The sequence below is a fragment of the Lygodium microphyllum genome, chromosome 27 (assembly GCF_053477565.2).
Source record: "Lygodium microphyllum isolate KBCC chromosome 27, Lygodium_microphyllum_v1.1.10, whole genome shotgun sequence".
Classification (NCBI taxonomy): Eukaryota; Viridiplantae; Streptophyta; class Polypodiopsida; order Schizaeales; family Lygodiaceae; genus Lygodium; species Lygodium microphyllum.
The window spans coordinates 110,453,596-110,471,567 of record NC_141161.1 but is presented as its reverse complement, the minus strand read 5'-3'; positions in this window follow the sequence as shown (position 1 = coordinate 110,471,567).

Below are 17,972 nucleotides of genomic sequence, written 5' to 3'. Positions count from 1 at the left end.
ATTATCCCGAGGAGGATGCCACGTGGATAGATGAAAGCACTCTCAACCATCAATATCCCCAGTTTATCTCGAGATGAGGACATCTCGATTCGTCCAAGGGGGAGATAATGTAACATTTCCGAATCTAAAAATACACATTGTTCATATGAATCTCCTCTTGGAGGCAAAAAAAGAGAGGATAATAGCAAATTTTTTTAAATATTCCCCTTATTCCCCCCAGCCAACTGTCGTCTGGAGGGGAGGGGAATAGTAGGTATGATGAAGCTCCTTGATGGAGCTTGCAAGGGGGAAGATCTCATGCGATACGACGCATGGGGGAGGAAGGATTTCCTCCCCTCCCCTATTTAAGTCTATGCCATGGGGGGAGATCTAGGTGTGCAGGCTAAGGGGATACTGATGTTGATGAGTGAGGGAGGGAGAATCGAGAATTTCGACACTACGTTGAGGTGCTGCCTTGGAGCCTAAAGAGACGCCGTCTGATTGCGTAGGGGGGTTCGCCACTGCCATAGAGCGTGAGGTGGCTGCCGTGGAGCAGGAAGTGGGGCGCCACCGAGAGAGAGAGAAAGAGACACTTAGCTACTGTAGAGGGCTAGAGGAGGAGCCGCCTGCTATGTCGAGAGGAGAGAGGAGGGCATCGAGGTTCTGCAGGCTCGCCAGTAGAGCAGCACGCGGCCACCACGCCTAAGCAAGTCCCACTCAACCTCCTTCCATGTGGTATCCTGAATCCTCTAGAGGCTTTGGAAGCTTCTTGGAAGATTCCAAGGGTGGGCCTCCTAAGCCCCCCTTCATGTGGCATCCTTAAGCCCTTTTCCCCCCACACAAAAAGAAAAGACTCCTCTTTAAGCCCCCTCTTTCCCCCAACATTTGCCTTGAAGGTCCCTCATATGGACTCCTTAAAGCCCCTTTTTTTCCCCCCATACAAAAATTCCCTCCTAAGGGCTCTTTAAGCCCCTTTTCCGCCCTGCAAAAGGATTCCCTATATCCTAAAGGGTCTTCTACACCCTTTTCCCCCCTTTTTCCTGTGGGCCTTCAAAAGGCCTTCTAAAGAGGTTGGATAAATCCCCCTCCCCGGGTTTTAAAACCCTTCTCATGGGTTTTCCCCACCCCTGCAATCCAAAGCCCTTAAATCCTTTCTTGTGGCTCTTTCCCAAAGCCCCTATCATCGCTCTTATACCCCCTGCCCTCCAGGATTTTTTCACCCAATTCCGTGTGAATTCCACCTAATACCCTTATCGAGACGGACAAGATCGTAACTCTGTGCCGCCCAAGGCAAAAAGCTGAATTTGAAATGGCTCCTAAGAAAGCCCAAGGCGCAACCGCAGGAGGATCGTCTCATAGCATCCACGTGGACATCTCACCACAAGTCCAAGTTTTCCTTCCTAATTTTTAATTTTACGTTGTTATAATTCAATCATGCGTGGATGATTTTTGGAGATAGGATGAATTTTTTGTCTTAAATACTTTGGTTAATTTTGAAAGAATTAGCTCACGATGGAAGAGTTCAGCCATTAGCATTTTTAATAAAACGAACAAAATAAAGTGAGCAGAAGATTGATATGCGTTTCTAGCAAGTAGTTTTTGTGCATTTCCATGAATTAAACTTAGATTAATGTCCATATTTACAAAACCGAATTAAGATAGTGCACTCCATTTAGGCATGGGAGTATAAATTGCATGTCACATTATGAGGACATATCTTCTTCGCAATGAGTCATTAAGGAAAGTGCTAATAATCCATACGGAATAGCAAGGCATGAAATGATTCTTAAGTTGAATAACTCTAGTCAATTGGTATAAATATCGTTTTTCAACTGCATAATTATTAGTAAAAGGCTGCATGTTTTAGCATGAATCTTGTTCGCATGTTATAGAATGATTAATTGGAATTAGGCTGTAACCTAACCTATGCTTGATGTTAAACCAAAAAGTTAGGATTTGAAAATCAACTTACGCGCAGACAATAACTCTTGTGGTTATGGAAATGATAGCATAATTATCTTAAAAAATAGACAAGTTAAATTGGCATAAATCTAAACACCTAAAACTGCGGAGGACTCATTTAGGAAAAGGTTAATTCAATGCAACGTATCCCAAGGAACTGACTAGGGTTAGCACGGTGAAGACATTTACCTAGTCGCACATATTGCCAGAAACTGAAACTTCTATACCTTAAATACTTGCCCACATTCACAGAATGTAGGGACAGTAGGACATACTTACAAGAAGTGATCTAGGGTTTTCCTAAGAATCTCTCGCTAAAAAGATGAAACTCGAAACCCTAAGACTGACAAGTCGGCCTAATGCCATCAGGAACAGACTATATCGTGACTCCATTCGATGGGTAAATAGTCCCATAGTTGATGCGACACTTGTGCAACATGTGGTAGAGTCGCATGATGTTGTGATTTGATCACAAGGAAATGGCCAATTCCTCGGAATGAGGTTGGCAGATTCTTACACAAGTTATCTTGCAAGAGGATGAATAATCGTCCTAATATAGTATCTTTTTGGGGTAAAGATAATTGCTTGGAAGTAAAGGAAAAGCCAATAAATTGGAATAATATATGAACTTAAGGTATTGACTAAGTCGGGTTAATAGGGTACGGCCCTAACCCACGATCTAGGGTTAACAAATAAACCCTTGGGGATCTTGCCAAGTCGCAATTGATCCCGGATCAAGTGCTAGATGCATTCGGAAAGAAGGATTCACTCCTTAGCAGTTGGCTAACAATAGCGACCAATTGAAATGATTGTTCTTGCTACAGATTTAAGAGCATTGTTTTTCTTTGTTTGATCAAAGAATTAAAGGATAAATGGATATCTAATGCTTCAAGTTGAAGGCCTGAAGGGAGAGGCAGCTTCAGTTACCCCCAACTGCCTGCGTGACCCTGACCAAGGGGGTTGTTAACAGCGCCGGGAAGGTAGACTGAACCCGCCGCAAGAGGTCTCTCCGTTAAGCGCTACTTGGAGCAGGAGGACGCTTGGGTGCCAAGGGAGGCTCTGGCCGTAAATCCCTCGCCTTCCGGGCCTTGCACAAGAGGCTAACGTAACTTGGGATTGGATCTCGAGGCCCGCATACTAGTCTACGGGCGGAATCTTGGATTAGTGATCCCTGTGGATTGTTGGATAGCCTTCGGGCAGATTATGGATAAGCCTACAGGCTGGACTTTATGTATTTCAAAGATAAATATGATAACGTGTTGAAAAGGAACTTGTTTGACATTTCTTTTCTATGTCAAGTGCTATGATTGCGTGAAGGAACCAGTGCCTAACGGGCTAATTAAGGAAGTTGATTGATACATGTGCAACTAATGTGTTAGGTAATTAAATAACTAAAAAAACCTGAGGAAAGTGTGGTGGATGTGGCTATAGGTCCGTCCTACGGATGGGTGGTCCTGGTTGGCCGGGAACTTTTCTCAAATCACAATGGACAGCAGGAAGGTCGTTCAAAGGATTCGAACAGCAAGAGCATTGACCTAGAGTCTAAGTTATAACTGATCCCGATTTACGCTGTTTTAGGGGAACGGAATGGGACTATGCCTTATGGCAGAGAGGTTGAGCTTGGCATCCCTCTCGTTTCCTATTCTCCTTGAACCAAGTGCAGTGTGAATCCGCTTTGGACCTGGCGTTTCTGCGTAAAGTAGTGTGCTTGGATTCAACGCTAGTTGTCGTTAGGAAATGACCAATAAGCAAAACCCTAGTTCAGGTCGGTCCTAAGTGGGAACGGCCGGAATACTTCCACTACGTGGCAGACATGGAAAGTCCTAGATCGCAAACCCTGTAACATTCCATGGGAGTGCCGGGCGGAGCTTTCTAGACATCCTTTGTGATGGACTGCCAAGATGTGTCATGAAGATAACAGGTGGACACGTTACAATTTGTGTCCTCAACCTCTTGGTTGAGTTTGACAAGGATTTATTTTAGAATCTTGATTATGGATCAAGATAGGTGCTTACTTCCGGTTACAAGGAGAATGGAGTCTACAAGCTAAGGTGTCCTTGTGCCTTGATTTTTTCCTCTTCACCTCTCAGACAAAGTTAGATCTTTGGCATGCTCTATTTGGCAACCTAGATTATGATTACCTTTGGAAAGCATCTAGGTTAGAGGTATGCTAGACATTTTGGTAAACTAGTGACCGTTTCTATCTTGTATTTGTGGAAAACAACATCGTGATGCCATTTCCAGCAAGGCTTCAAGGTGATCTTTGTGGACCATTTCCAGCTAGACATTTTGGTAAACTAGTGACCGTTTCTATAGACCTTTGTGGACCTACGAGGACAAAGTCCCTTAAGGGAAGCTTCTATTTCATGTTTACTGTGAATAAATTTAGCAAGATGACATGTGCTTAATTTTTGCAACTGAAGTTGGAGGCTTTCTCCCACTTCAAGAATTGGTCCCTCTTTGAGGAGAATCGATCAAGCTAGAAATTGAAGACATTATGATTAGATAAGGGAGGAGAATTTGTTTCTAATGAGCTTTCTAAGTTTTGTGCAAATTATGGTATCCACCAAGAGATTGCAAACACACCTCAAGAAAATGGCATATTGGAGTGGAAGAATTGAAGTGTGATTGAGATGGCTTGCACCATGATGGAGCATAGACAGACACATTTGTGTCTCTAGGTTGAGGTTGTGGCTACTATAGTTAACATTCTTAATAGATCTCCCACTTCATCTATTGTTGGTATGATACCCTATGAGGCGTATTTTGGGTCTAAGCTTGATGTTTCTTATTCCAAGGTTTTTGGGTGTGACACTTATATCCATATCCCAAAGAGATAGTGTGATATATTTGAATTGGCTTCACAAAGACGAGCATTTATGGGCTACAGCTCGCACTTCTAGAGTTGGTGATTGTATGATCATGTTAAGTGGGATGTTTACACAAGTTGTGATGTTCAGTTTGTAGAGGTTTCAACCTTTAAGTGGGGTAAGGAGCACCCCATGCTTGGAGATCCAGGAGATAGTTGGGCATTAGGGACTATACTTTGGAGCCTGCAACTCGTGGAGATGCTTCGTCTTTGGATGAGGATCCTACTTCCCCCCACTAGCTTCTCCAATTGAACCACCATCGATGGATGTTCTAGAGACTTCAGAAGATGGGATGTGACAAGGAGATATTAGGTCTCCTCCTTATTAGGCTTGAGATACACTTCATGATTTAGAGATTGAGAGAGCTCTTGAGGAGTGGTAGTCGTAGGCGGTCCATGCCAATCTCAAAGCAACTAGGCCCATACTACCAAGCTTGTTTATACTAACTATTGTTTGATGGCCTATGGGATACAAGATAGGGAGCCCAAATTTGTGAAGGAGGCTTTGTAGTCACAACATGGAAAGAAGTCTTTGGAGTAGGAATTGGATGCTAATGAGTAGAATGGCATTTTGGGTCTTATGTGTTGGCCCATTCATAGGAAGGTGATTGGTGTAAAATGGATCTTCAAGACCAAATATCATAGTGATGGTACTTTGGATAAGTACAAGGTGTAGTTCATTGCAAAGGGCTTCATACACTAGCTAGGGGTGGATCTCCATGACACCTATGAACCTACAGCTTTGATGGCTACCATTAGAGCTATTCTTGCCTTAGCTAGCCACCATAGAAAGTAGCCAGTTTATCAGCTTGACATTATGTTTTCATTCCTAAATTGTAATTTGAAGGAGAAGATCTATGTTGAGCAGCCTCGTGGCTTTTCCTCATTAAATGGATAGGTGTACATGTTGAAGAAAGCCCTTTACGGTGGCCTCAAACAGACTTTATGTGCTTGGAATAAGAAGATAGACTTGTTCCTCCAAGGGAAGTTGGGGTATCAATGTTCCTCATCCAAGCCCTAGTTGTATGTCCACACCTCAAGTGGAGGGCATGTATTATTTGTGATTTATGTGGATGATCTTATTTTGACAGGTGACCATATACTCAAAAGGTCAAGAAGACTAAGGTGGCACTAGACGAGATGTTCGAGATGACTGACCCAAGGAGGTCAGCCACCATAAATGTATGTATGTATCATGTGGATTCAACATAATGGATTTTTAAAATACCAACTGTAACGTGTCCACTAGAATCATCCAGGACACGTCTTAGCAGTCCATCGAAAAGGATGTCTTGAAAGCTTCGCTCGGCACTCCCATGGAATGTTATGGGATTTGCGATCTAGGGCTTTCCGCGTCTGCCACGTAGCGGAAGTATGCTGGCCGTTCCCACTTAGGATCGACCTGAATTAGGATTTTCCTGATTGGTCATTTCCTAACATCAACTAGCGTCGGACCCAAGCAAACTACTTTACGCAGAAACGCCAGGTCCAAAGCGGATTCACGCTGCACTTGGTTCAAGGAGAATGGGAAACGAGAGGGATGCAAATCTCAACCTCTCTTCCATAAGGCATAGTCCCATTCCATTCCCCTAAAACATCATAAATCGGGTAAGACCTAACTCTAGGTCAACCTCTCTGCCATAAGGCATAGTCCCATTCCGTTCCCCTAAAACAGCGTAAATCGGGTAAGACCTAACTCTAGGTCAACGCTTTTGTTGTTCGTGTCCTTTGACGATCATCCCGCTGTTCTGCGAGATTTGAGAAAAGTTCCCGGCCATTTTTTACAGATAGAAGGATCCCATATAAAGGGTTTACTTACAGATTGAATAGAAAAGGGTTATGTTTTATCAAAGTAAAATTCACATATAAGGATATTTATAAATAGACCTTGAACACACGTGATATAGAAAGTATACATATAGTGAATTACTCAAGATGACTGATATGGGCCTTCTTCATTTCTCATTAGGCCATGAGATTTACCGTACTGTGAGGGGGATTTTCATCTCCTAATAGTAGGATGTGTAGGAGATTTTAGCCATGTTTGAGATGGAGGGATGAAAGGCTATTTCTACTCCTATGAATGAGAATTGAAGGATATTGCCCATGCAGATTCTCCAATGGTAGATGCTATCCACTACATGCAATTGATTGGCTCCTTGATTTGACTTCTTAACACTTGGGTTGATTTGTGCTTTCTTGTAGGTTTGTTGGCCAGGTTCATGGAGTGAAGCGAAGGTGATACATTGGAAGGTTTCTATGTGGATTTTGCAGTTCCTAAGGGGGATCCCAATCTTTGTATCTATTATCCAACAAATATTGGAGATTCCCTGAGAGCGGAATTTAGGAGACGGCAAGTGCTTAAAAATAGCTAAAAATTATGAATATCAAGGGAAAAATATTCACTGTCAAAGGCGGCGGCTCAATCTAGGACGATTTTAAGCGCCAAAGTGCTTTAAAGGCACCCGAGCGACACTTGTTGATTTTTCATAATTTTTCAGACAGTCGTGCGGGTTGACACAAGCTACTGGCCAATGCGGGATGCTAAGCCGGACGCCCAGGATTTTTCAGAGCTCGATTCCGAGTCCGGACGGGGGAAAGGCCACAAACCGGTCAAGATTTGAAAAGGTGGACTTATTTTTGGCCAAAGTGGGCATGACCTTTGGGGCCCAAAATTTAATGTCACATGAAAGTTTGGGAGAGGATGGATGAAACAAATCGTGGAGAAGATCAACGCCAGGATGCGCCGAAAAATGCGCCATGATCTTGATGGAGGCAACATGCCTGCTGTACACAACCCCCCCGAGTGATCATTGGCAGTGAATCCCCTCCGTATGCAGACTCTATCGCCGCCCTTCGCCCGTGGAATGATGGCCTGGTTTGAAATTTCTGATTCTAGTCTTTCTCTCTCCTCCCTCTCTCTCTTCTAAGAGGCAGTTCATGTGTGGGAAGGAGCAATGAAGAAAGAATGATGGAGACTTGTCCGGCATGGACCGGATTGCTACACGGGCTGAGAATGGTGATTTGGGATGTTGCTAGACATGGAGTGCTGCTGTTTTTTCAAATCTACAGCCATGGACACAAAGCCCGAAACACGCGTTTAAGCGGTAAACCAAAAAATTACAAAGAAAATTTAGTGTTTTATGCTTTTGATTGATGGAATGCCGTTCATATGGACTAAGATTTGATTATGCTGCTGATTCTTCTGAGTTCTTACTGTTTATAACCAGAAATTATGAAAAACATGCATTTCATGGCCCGAAATAATGTCAAGAAACCCGAAAATGCATGAAAAATGGGGAAAAACAAGGGTTTTGGGCATATAAATGGGGAAAACCGTCGATACACATCAACTAATCTTTCAATTTTGTTGCAAATGAACTAAGGGCCACAGCCCACAAACTGGTTTTCATTTTCAGCAATTTAAAAAAATACAAGAAAATGAAGAAAATGGGGAAAAATGATAAAAACACCATGAAAAATAGGGGAAAAATACATTTGGGGCTACGAAAAATATAGAAAAATAGGATTTATGTTTGTTGATGTATAGCAAGGCTGGGGCATGAAGTTATGCTTCAGTTCAGCCTTGTTTATATGTTGTAGTGTGTGTTTCCTTCCTTTCTCCACATAAAAATGACAAGGAAACCCTGAAAGAAATGAATGCAATGATGCACTATCAATGGGGAAGGGTAGAGTTGTGGAAAAATGGTTAAATGCCGTTGAGCATGAGGAATAATTTGCTGATTTTATATGCATTGCATCTAGGACGGAATAATAATGATAAAAATTAAAACCTAGTAGCACGAAGATCACTTCGGTGCTAGGTGTTGCAGCGAAGCACAAAGCGGTTAGAAAGAAAAGCATGAAAGAGATGTTTTGCACTTGCACGCTGGTGGTTTTTAAAATGTTTGAGCACTAGGCATCCACCTCTTTGCATGATCATTTAGGGGAAATTAAAAGTATCAGAGTTAGCTCCTGGATACGCATAGCAATTGTTTTCAGTAGGCCTGTGACCCACCGTTGAGAGTGTGAGGTTCCTATGCTGTAGGCTAGTCGTGGGATCCTAAAGGGGAAATTAAGTAAGGACAATGGTACATTCCTGGATACGTTTATTTGGTACCTTGAGTGACGTTTGTGCGAAATGTCTAAATGTTGAGCGGCGCATCGAGGGGCCAATCCCCAAGGTGTAGGAGAGTCGCAGAGGGTTGACGGCATTCAGCCGTAGGAGGAACCCCATGTGTATGTGATTCGAGCCTTTTGGCTATGTGAAAGGGACTCCCTCTGAGGAGCAATATTGGGTTAGGATCAGTTGGACTACAACGTATTACAAACGCAATGTTTAGGAAGGAAGAGATTTTGATAGACGCTCCTGGCCGCGAGGCCGAGGGGGTTGTCTTGCGCATAGTGACGAGGTCCGGCTAGTGCATGAGCCAGTGCCGGCCCGTTTTTAGGTCCATCAGTGGTGCGTCTGCCGGGAGCTGCTTAAAAGTGGCGGTTCTCGAATCCTGGTTGTTTAAGGACCAACTAGTAGTTTATGCCAAAGGATACTGAGATTGATCCGTTATTTATTGATAAGCATCGTCTAGCAGAAATCCAAAAGCAAGAAAGAGACGAAAGAGCTAGGCGACGTGCTGAAATTTTTAGAAGATATTCCCCTAAGCGTAGCGGTGCTGAACCCTTACAAGGGAGTGGATCTAGTGGTCTTAGGACCACAAGCAGTAAGTTAGGAGAAGGTGGAAGCTCTGGTGCTCCCCTTCCTTCTATAAGCCAATCCACGTCAAGTACGGGAGGTGTAACCCCACCGGTCTTTATTCCTAGTGCAAATCCAATCCGCGTCATGGCGCAGCCTATTGCAATTCCAGCAGGAACGACGGATTTGCCGGCTCTAGGTTACCCGCTACCCATTTTTAATGGGCTAGTTGAGGAAGATGCGGAACTCCACATTAGGGAGTTTCAAAAGTTGATGTTTAACTGTCGCATTCAAGAAGAAGGACATTTAATGATGTTCTTCAACATGACTCTCAAAGGAAGAGCCGCTATATGGTATCATGGTTTAGAAGCCGGAACCATATTGAACATTGATGCATTTTATGGAGCTTTTCGAAGGGAGTTTGCCCCTGAAAGGGGTGGGCAATATTGGTTGCGTGTACTCAACGTGACCCGCCAAGATCCACACGAGGATATTCGTGCTTATGCGAAGAAGATAAAAGAGGTCTTCCGTAAGTTGGACACCTCTATCCCTATCCCCGTAGCTGCCCAATTGCAATATTTCCTACATGGTTTGGACTTTAATATCCAATTGCAGTTGAGTAGTGTCCCCTTGGGGGATATAGATACTGCCATTACACGAGCACAAGAGGTGGAATCCCGACTACAAGCAGCCTATGCTTCTAGAGGCAATTCGAACATGGGTTTAGTATTGGGAAACAATATGGCAATAGCCAATGGCAGTAGTGGCCAAGGGATAGCGATGGCTAACCCTAATGGGAGAGGGAACATGATACAGAATGTCCCTTTATTACCAGCTCCCCCTAGCATGTCGATGCCTACGGGCAGTCAAATGGCTCCAAGTAGTGGAGGCCAAGCGGTCAATTCTAACACCATGCCTGCAGCTCAACAGCTTGTGCCTAATCGAATTGTTAGGCCGATTGAATGACATGGAAATGACCAAGGCTATGAGTCGAGTTCTTCCAATGTTCTTGGCGAGGTTAAGGACATGATGAAGCATTATACCGACATGATTACGGAGCAGTATCGACAAATAGCCGTTGATGTCAACTTCCTTAAAAAAAAACAAAATTTGATAGGAAGTAGATACCCAGAAGAGGGTGCGCCGTCGAGGTTTAGTTGCAAATGGTGTGGCGGGCAGCACTATCCAAGAAATTGCCCAAATGTTAAGTGCGATATTTGTGGAAAATCCGGCCATCTAGTGGCTACTTGCTGGAGTAAGATCAGTTCTCTCCAGCGGGGTAGTCGGCAACCAGGGCCTGTTAATCATCGTGCTCAAGGAAATGATTCCCAGCCAGAAAATGGGCCTAAACAAATACTTCAATGACCAAAGACTACAGTGGAAGAGCTACCAAGTGGTAGTGGGGTTAGTTTGATTGAGGCTGTACGCGTTAATGATGCTGAAACCTCTAATCTACGAGCTGTCCTTACAAGAGGTAAAAAGGGTAGAGAAGCCGACATGGATAAGCCTGTCGACGGAAACCCTAAACAAGGCGACAAAGGAACGCAAGTTTTGGATCCTGCCCTAGAAGGGGGACCTTTGAAGCCCGTAGAGAGTAAAGCCGATAAGGAAGCACCAAAGAAGAAGGTGAAAGTTAAGAAAGAGGCAATAAAGCCAGCTCAGCGACCTAAAGAGCGGATGATTTGGCGTGAAAAGCGAGCTCTTTCGAACTATCATGAATTCAATTTGGCGGGCTCTCTTTGCGAAGTCAAGCCGGATGTGAACCTTTTGCAGCTTATTAAGCTTTCCCCAGGAGTACGTAAGGAATTTAGAAAGATCCTACGTACCGGGTATATTGTAGAACCTTTGGGTATTGTGCGAGTTGGTGATGACTGGTTCGAGCATGCTGAGAAGCATTGCCCAAGGGTTGCAGCCTATGTCGATGGGATATTAGTAGATTATGCCATTGTCGACACAGGATCATCTGTTAACATTATGAGTTCTGAACTGATGGAAAGGTTGGGCCTTGCGATCCAAAAAGATACCTCCACAATTCTCAGAATGGCAGGTGACAGTTTGAGACAGCCGGAAGGCTGCATTACTAAGGTCCATGTCACTGTTGCAAATGTAGAATGCCTGTTGGACTTTAGGGTGATTCGTTTTGCAGGGCGGCCAAGTTACCAAGTATTACTTAGACGACCTTGGATCTTGCAAGCGGATTGCCAAGTGGATATACCTGCCGGTCGATTAATATTCGGCAGAGGTGCCCAGCGTGTGGTGGTTGATGCTTATCCTGAGTCCCCGCAGAGTGAGAGAGCTCCTCTATCTTCTACAGAATTGGAGACATTAGAAGATTTATCTGCTAGTGAGACATCATCGAGTGATGAGTCCAAAGAGGGATCCACCACGGAGGACATCTATCAGATCACTTTGAACGAGCCGATAGAGGCCCAAGATCGTATAAGAGATGCAGATGTTATCGAGCTAGACCTTGGTACGCTTGATGATTCGCGGCCAATCAAATTAGGGTCCATGCTCAGCACAGCAGAAAGGGAGGACTATGTGGCCTTGATCCAGGAATTCTGTGATATCTTTGCCTGGAGTTATGATGAGTTGAGAGGCATCCCTCCCAGTCTTGCTGTTCATACAATTCCGTTGAAAGAGGGCAGTCGTCCTGTACGGCAGAAAGTAAGGCGTATGCCTTTGGAATTGAGGGACGGGCTGTTTGAAGAGTTACAGAAGCTTCGAAAAGCGGGTTTGATTTTTCCTGTGCAACACACGGAATGGTGTTCGCCAGTTGTGATTAGAAAGAAGAAGAATAATCAGATCCGTTTATGTGTAGACTTTAGGGAGCTGAATAAGCAGACAGTTAAGGACTACTACCCATTACCATTTATTGACCAGATTTTGGATCAATTAGCGGGTAGGGAGATATATTCGTTTATGGATTGCTTTGCAGGATACAACCAAATGGCAATTGCAGAAGAGGACAAGTTGAAAACAACTTTTATCATTGTATTTGGCACTTTTGCTTACCACGTGATGGCTTTTGGTTTATGCAATGCGCCTGGTTCGTGGCAACGAACAGCCGATAAGACATTCGGTGACATATCCCCTGAAGAGTTGAGGGTGTTTATTGATGACTTAGGGGCCGCCACCGTGAGAGAAAGGCAGTTGATCATTTTGAGAAAATGCTTTGAGCGCTGTAGACAATTTTGCATCGCCCTAAACCCACGGAAGTGTGCTTTTGGAGTACCTTATGGGCTATTGCTGGGCCATGTGGTCAGTTCGGTAGGAATTGCGACAGACCCCGAGAAGGTGAAAGTTATAGTTGCCATGGGTCCACCACGCACTCCGAAAGAGGTTCATAGCTTTCTGTCTTCGGTTGGTTACTACCGTAGATTCATTAACGCCTTAGCAGAAAGAACGTTGCCACTTACAAATTTATTGTCCTTTAGCTGTTCGTTTGTATGGGGTGACCCTTGTAAGGTAGCATTCGAGGATGTGAAACAAGAGCTAGCAAGAGCGCCCGTTTTAAAAGCACCTAAAAGAGGTGAGGTGTTCTATATATTCTCAGCAGCCACCATGTATAGTATCAGCTGCTGTTTAGCCCAAATTTGGGAAGAGAAGTGGTACCACCCGATTGCTTTTGCTAGTCGGAAGCTGGGGGTATCCGAAATCAATTACACCTACATGGAGAAGCTGTGTCTAGCGATGGTCTTTGGGACCAAGAAATTCAGGCATTACATTCTCTATGAGAAAGTCGTACTTTATACGAAGGCGGAGGGACTTCGACTATTGATGAATAAGTTACAGCCGCCTGATCGTTTAGCGAAGTGGTTGATCACTTTGCAGGAATTTGATTATGAAATCAAGAGTAAGCCACCAAGGTTGCAAGGCATCGTGGAATGTCTAGTGGACTTTGGGGAGCCGAAAGAATCTGTGGCTGAAGGTAGTGACATGGAGATGATATTTAAAATAGATACGGCATCTATTCCCTCCTGGTATGCTGCAATAACGCATTATTTATCAACAGGAGAGGCGGGATCCGAATTATCCAAGGCTGAGAAAAGGAAAATTAAGCAGCAAGCGTTAAAGTTTGCCTTGATCGCAGGTACATTATATCGGCAAGGGGTTGATGATATCTATCGCCGATGTGTGACGCCTGACGAGATGCCATTCATTTTGGAAGAGTGCCATGATTCTGCTTGCGGTGGCCATTTTGCTGGACGGCTTACAGCACAAAAGGCTTTAAGAGCAGGTTATTGGTGGCCTGCCATCTTCCAGGATGCGTTTGCATATGTTAAGCGATGCGATATTTGCCAACGACATGATAGTCGAGAGAATAGGAAACGACCACTCACCCCTATTATGGCGATACTTCCATTTGAGAAGTGGGGAATAGACTTTGTGGGTCCTATTACTCCGTCATCGACTACGCAAAAGAGGTACATCATTGTCGCAACTGACTACTTCACAAAGTGGTCAGAAGCACGTGCAACAAGGAAAGATGATGCTAAAGAAACTGCTAGTTTCCTTTTAGAGCAGATAATATGCCGGTTTGGTCCACCGAAAGAATTAGTGTCGGACCGCGGAACTCATTTCCTAAATAAGGTGATCAAAGGTTTGACAGAGTTGTGGAACATCAAGCATAACAAGACAACCCCATATAATCCGCAAGCCAATGGGCAAGTTGAGAGCACCAACAAGCAGCTTGTGGGCATCCTGTCCAAAATTGTGTCGGAAAAGAAACGGGATTGGGATAAAAAGTTATACGTGGCAGTGTGGGCTTATAATACAACTTTCAAACGAGCCACTGGCCATACCCCGTTCAAGTTAGTATATGGGGAGGAGTGTGTCTTGCCTCTAGAAATTGAGCTGCCGACTATTCGGTTTGCCATCAATCATTCTTTGAGCGATGAAGACACTCTTTTTGAGCGCTTGACGACACTGGCACATTTAGATGAGCTTAAGCTACAGAGCTTATTGCACCAAGAAGTGGCGAAGCGCCGAATGAAGAAGCTACACGACCTCAAAGCCAAGAAATACACCTTCAAGAAAGGACAGCTTGTTCTGTATTATGACGCATGACGTGAATTATTCCCAGGCAAGCTAGAACCCAAATGGGATGGGCCCTATAAGATCGTTAGAATAGGAAAGAATAAATCCACAGTTTTGTTAGCTGACCTTGAGGGGATAGAATTTAAAAATAAGGTTAATCTTAATAAGATTAAACCTTATTACTTCTGATTGCACTAATGCTATGACTGCCTTGCAGGTCTAGGCAAGATTGATCAAACATCTGCAAGGAAATCGTGATAGAGGTTGATGGGTCGTCTGATCCCTTATTTAGAACACCCATATTTGGAACAGAGGTATCATCAGGGAAAGCTCATTTGGTGGAGCAAAGGATACAAGGTGATTGAGCAAGAAGGCGGGACATTTATTTGGGAAATCAAGATCTTCTGCCATCATTGCCTACAACTTTTGACGAGCATCCCTGTTGAATTCAATGATGATGGAGGGATGGAGCCTACAGTCCACCCGTTGAATATGCTGAATTTCGATTACCATAATTACGAGTAGAGTTCAGGATGGCAGGATATGTAAACCCTTTATGGACGTACACCTTGTACTTTGATGGGGCGTCCAGGGGTGCATGCAAAAAAGGAAGTGTAGGAGTTGTCATCCGAGACCCCCGACGACGCATTGTCATGAAGTTAGCTGCTTATCTCGAGGCGAATTTTACCAATAATATGGCAGAATACAAAGCCTTGATTATGGGTTTGAATATTGCAAAGAAGGGTGGTATCCGCCAGTTGTTGGTGAAAGGGGACTCTCAGTTGGTTTTAAATCAACTCAATGGGACGTACATGGTGCGGAACCCGATCCTTTGTATGTACCATCATACTGCCATAGCCCTGCTAGACGAATTCGATAGAGTGTCTTTTCAGCTGATTCCACGGAATTGGAATCAGTTTGCCGATTCATTGGCTAATCTTGCGTATGAAGAGGACCTCTTCTTTAATTGTGGCCCTTGTCCCGATATATCTATTGATGGTGAGACAGGACCTGGTCGTTTGTGGGGTATGCTTTCTGAACATGCCCTCTTTGGCAGACGATGGTTGATTTGGGTGATGCAGAGGGTAAGCGAGACTCATCTACCTTTATTATCTCAGACCCACAGACTGATTCGACGACATGTGATGCGCACACCTCTTGCGATGTACGCAGGAGGGATAGGTCATAATTTAATGCACCTAGTTTAGGGCTACGAGCCTCTGTTCCCCTGGGAATAGTATGCTTTGGTGTCTATCATGGTTGTTTCCAGGTGGATGTTCTGCATAGTATTGTTTGATTTCATTAGGCCAAGAGGGCCGATTCAGTTTTGTGGCAAAGTCATGTCTGATTTCATTAGGCCAAGAGGGCCATTTCCCTGTCTAGTGCGGGTGTGTTTAATTGAGTTTTTGTTTAGTGTTATGCTGGACAGGTTTCGTGGTGCGTGGAATTTGGTGGAGCCTGGAGGAGCCTTTGCTGCGATGGAAGCTTCTTGTGGCCACTCCAGGTGATATTTCTCCTTTACGAGTACCTTTCTTTCCTGTTATATGTGTATTTGTACTTGTTGAGGGGATACTTTTTGTTGGGGACCGGCGACCAAGGCATGAAGTCCCAGGTTTAGGCTACGTATGTTTGAGGGAGGTCGGAGTAGTCATTGCCTCCTGTAAAGACATTGTTAGACATTGGAAGACCTGTTTTAGAAGGAAGTCCTAGTGGCTCTGTTCTGCTAACCTGCTAGGCAGCCGTTCTAGGAGTTCTTGTTAGTAGTGAGGCAGTTAGAGAAGCCTGCTAGAAGATAATAATAATGATGCCAAGAAATCCTGAATATCCTAAAAGATGAATATAAATACGAAGGTGTGTAAAAAGGGGTTCTAACCCCTATCAATGAAAAGAAATGAAATGAAAATATATAAGCAGTTGATCATCGCCTTGCGAAGGCCTGGTAGGTTCCTGGGGACGAGTCAGACCCGGGGCTGATACCTTGTCTTCCTCGGGGTGGCTTCTTGCTGGAAAAATAATATCAAAGCAAGGAAGGTTGGAGCGAAAATAAAAGTGAGCGTTAGAAAAGGATTAAGTGTCGCCTTGCGAGGGCTTGGTAGGTTCTTGGGTGCCGAGACAGGTCCTGAGACCGATGCCCTGTTCTCCTTGGGTCACTACGCTCAGCTCCCTCCTTTTTACATGCCCAAGTATGTTCATCCAATCAAAACCCTCAAAGAAGAGATATACTGAAAGAAAATATCCTTTGCTCAGGCTATAGGAGTCCTCGCCTTGTAGGAGCTCCTAGTTGCGTTGTCTTTAGTTGGTCAGTAGTTCAGACTACCACTTAGGGCAACCTCTTTGGCAGTTCTTTTTAGTTTGGCTGTGTTGGAGCAGCTGGTTAGTGACTCACTTCGGATCTTCTATTAGATGATGCTAGGCCTATTCCTTGTGGATGTCATGCCTTGGTTCTGTCCAGGGGTAGGGGGAGCATTGTGCTGAGTTTTATGATGATAATTGTTTTGTATCAGTTTGATGCTTCTTTGGTTGTTTATGTGCAGATATGTTCGTGGATTCGACGGGCTGAGTCGCCCTATCCCGTGGTCGCCAATGAGAGCGGAATTTAGGAGACGGCAAGTGCTTAAAATAGCTAAAAATTATGAATATCAAGGGAAAAATATTCATTGTCAAAGGCGGCGGCTCAATCTAGGACGATTTTAAGCGCCAAAGTGCTTTAAAGGCGCCCGAGCGACACTTGTTGATTTTTCATAATTTTTCAGACAGTCGTGCGGGTTGACACAAGCTACTGGCCAATGCGGGATGCTAAGCCGGACGCCCAGGATTTTTTAGAGCTCGATTCCGAGTCCGGACGGGGGAAAGGCCACAAACCGGTCAAGATTTGAAAAGGTGGACTTATTTTTGGCCAAAGTGGGCATGACCTTTGGGGCCCAAAATTTAATGTCACATGAAAGTTTGGGAGAGGATGGATGAAACAAATCGTGGATAAGATCAACGCCAGGATGCGCCGAAAAATGCGCCATGATCTTGATGGAGGCAACATGCCTGCTGCACACAACCCCCCCGAGTGATCATTGGCAGTGAATCCCCTCCGTATGCAGACTCTATCGCCGCCCTTCGCCCGTGGAATGATGGCCTGGTTTGAAATTTCTGATTCTAGTCTTTCTCTCTCCTCCCTCTCTCTCTTCTAAGAGGCAGTTCATGTGTGGGAAAGAGCAATGAAGAAAGAATGATGGAGACTTGTCCGGCATGGACCGGATTGCTACACGGACTGAGAATGGTGATTTGGGATGTTGCTGGACATGGAGTGCTGCTGTTTTTTCAAATCTACAGCCAAGGACACAAAACCCGAAACACGCGTTTAAGCGGTAAACCAAAAAATTACAAAGAAAATTTAGTGTTTTATGCTTTTGATTGATGGAATGCCGTTCATACGGACTA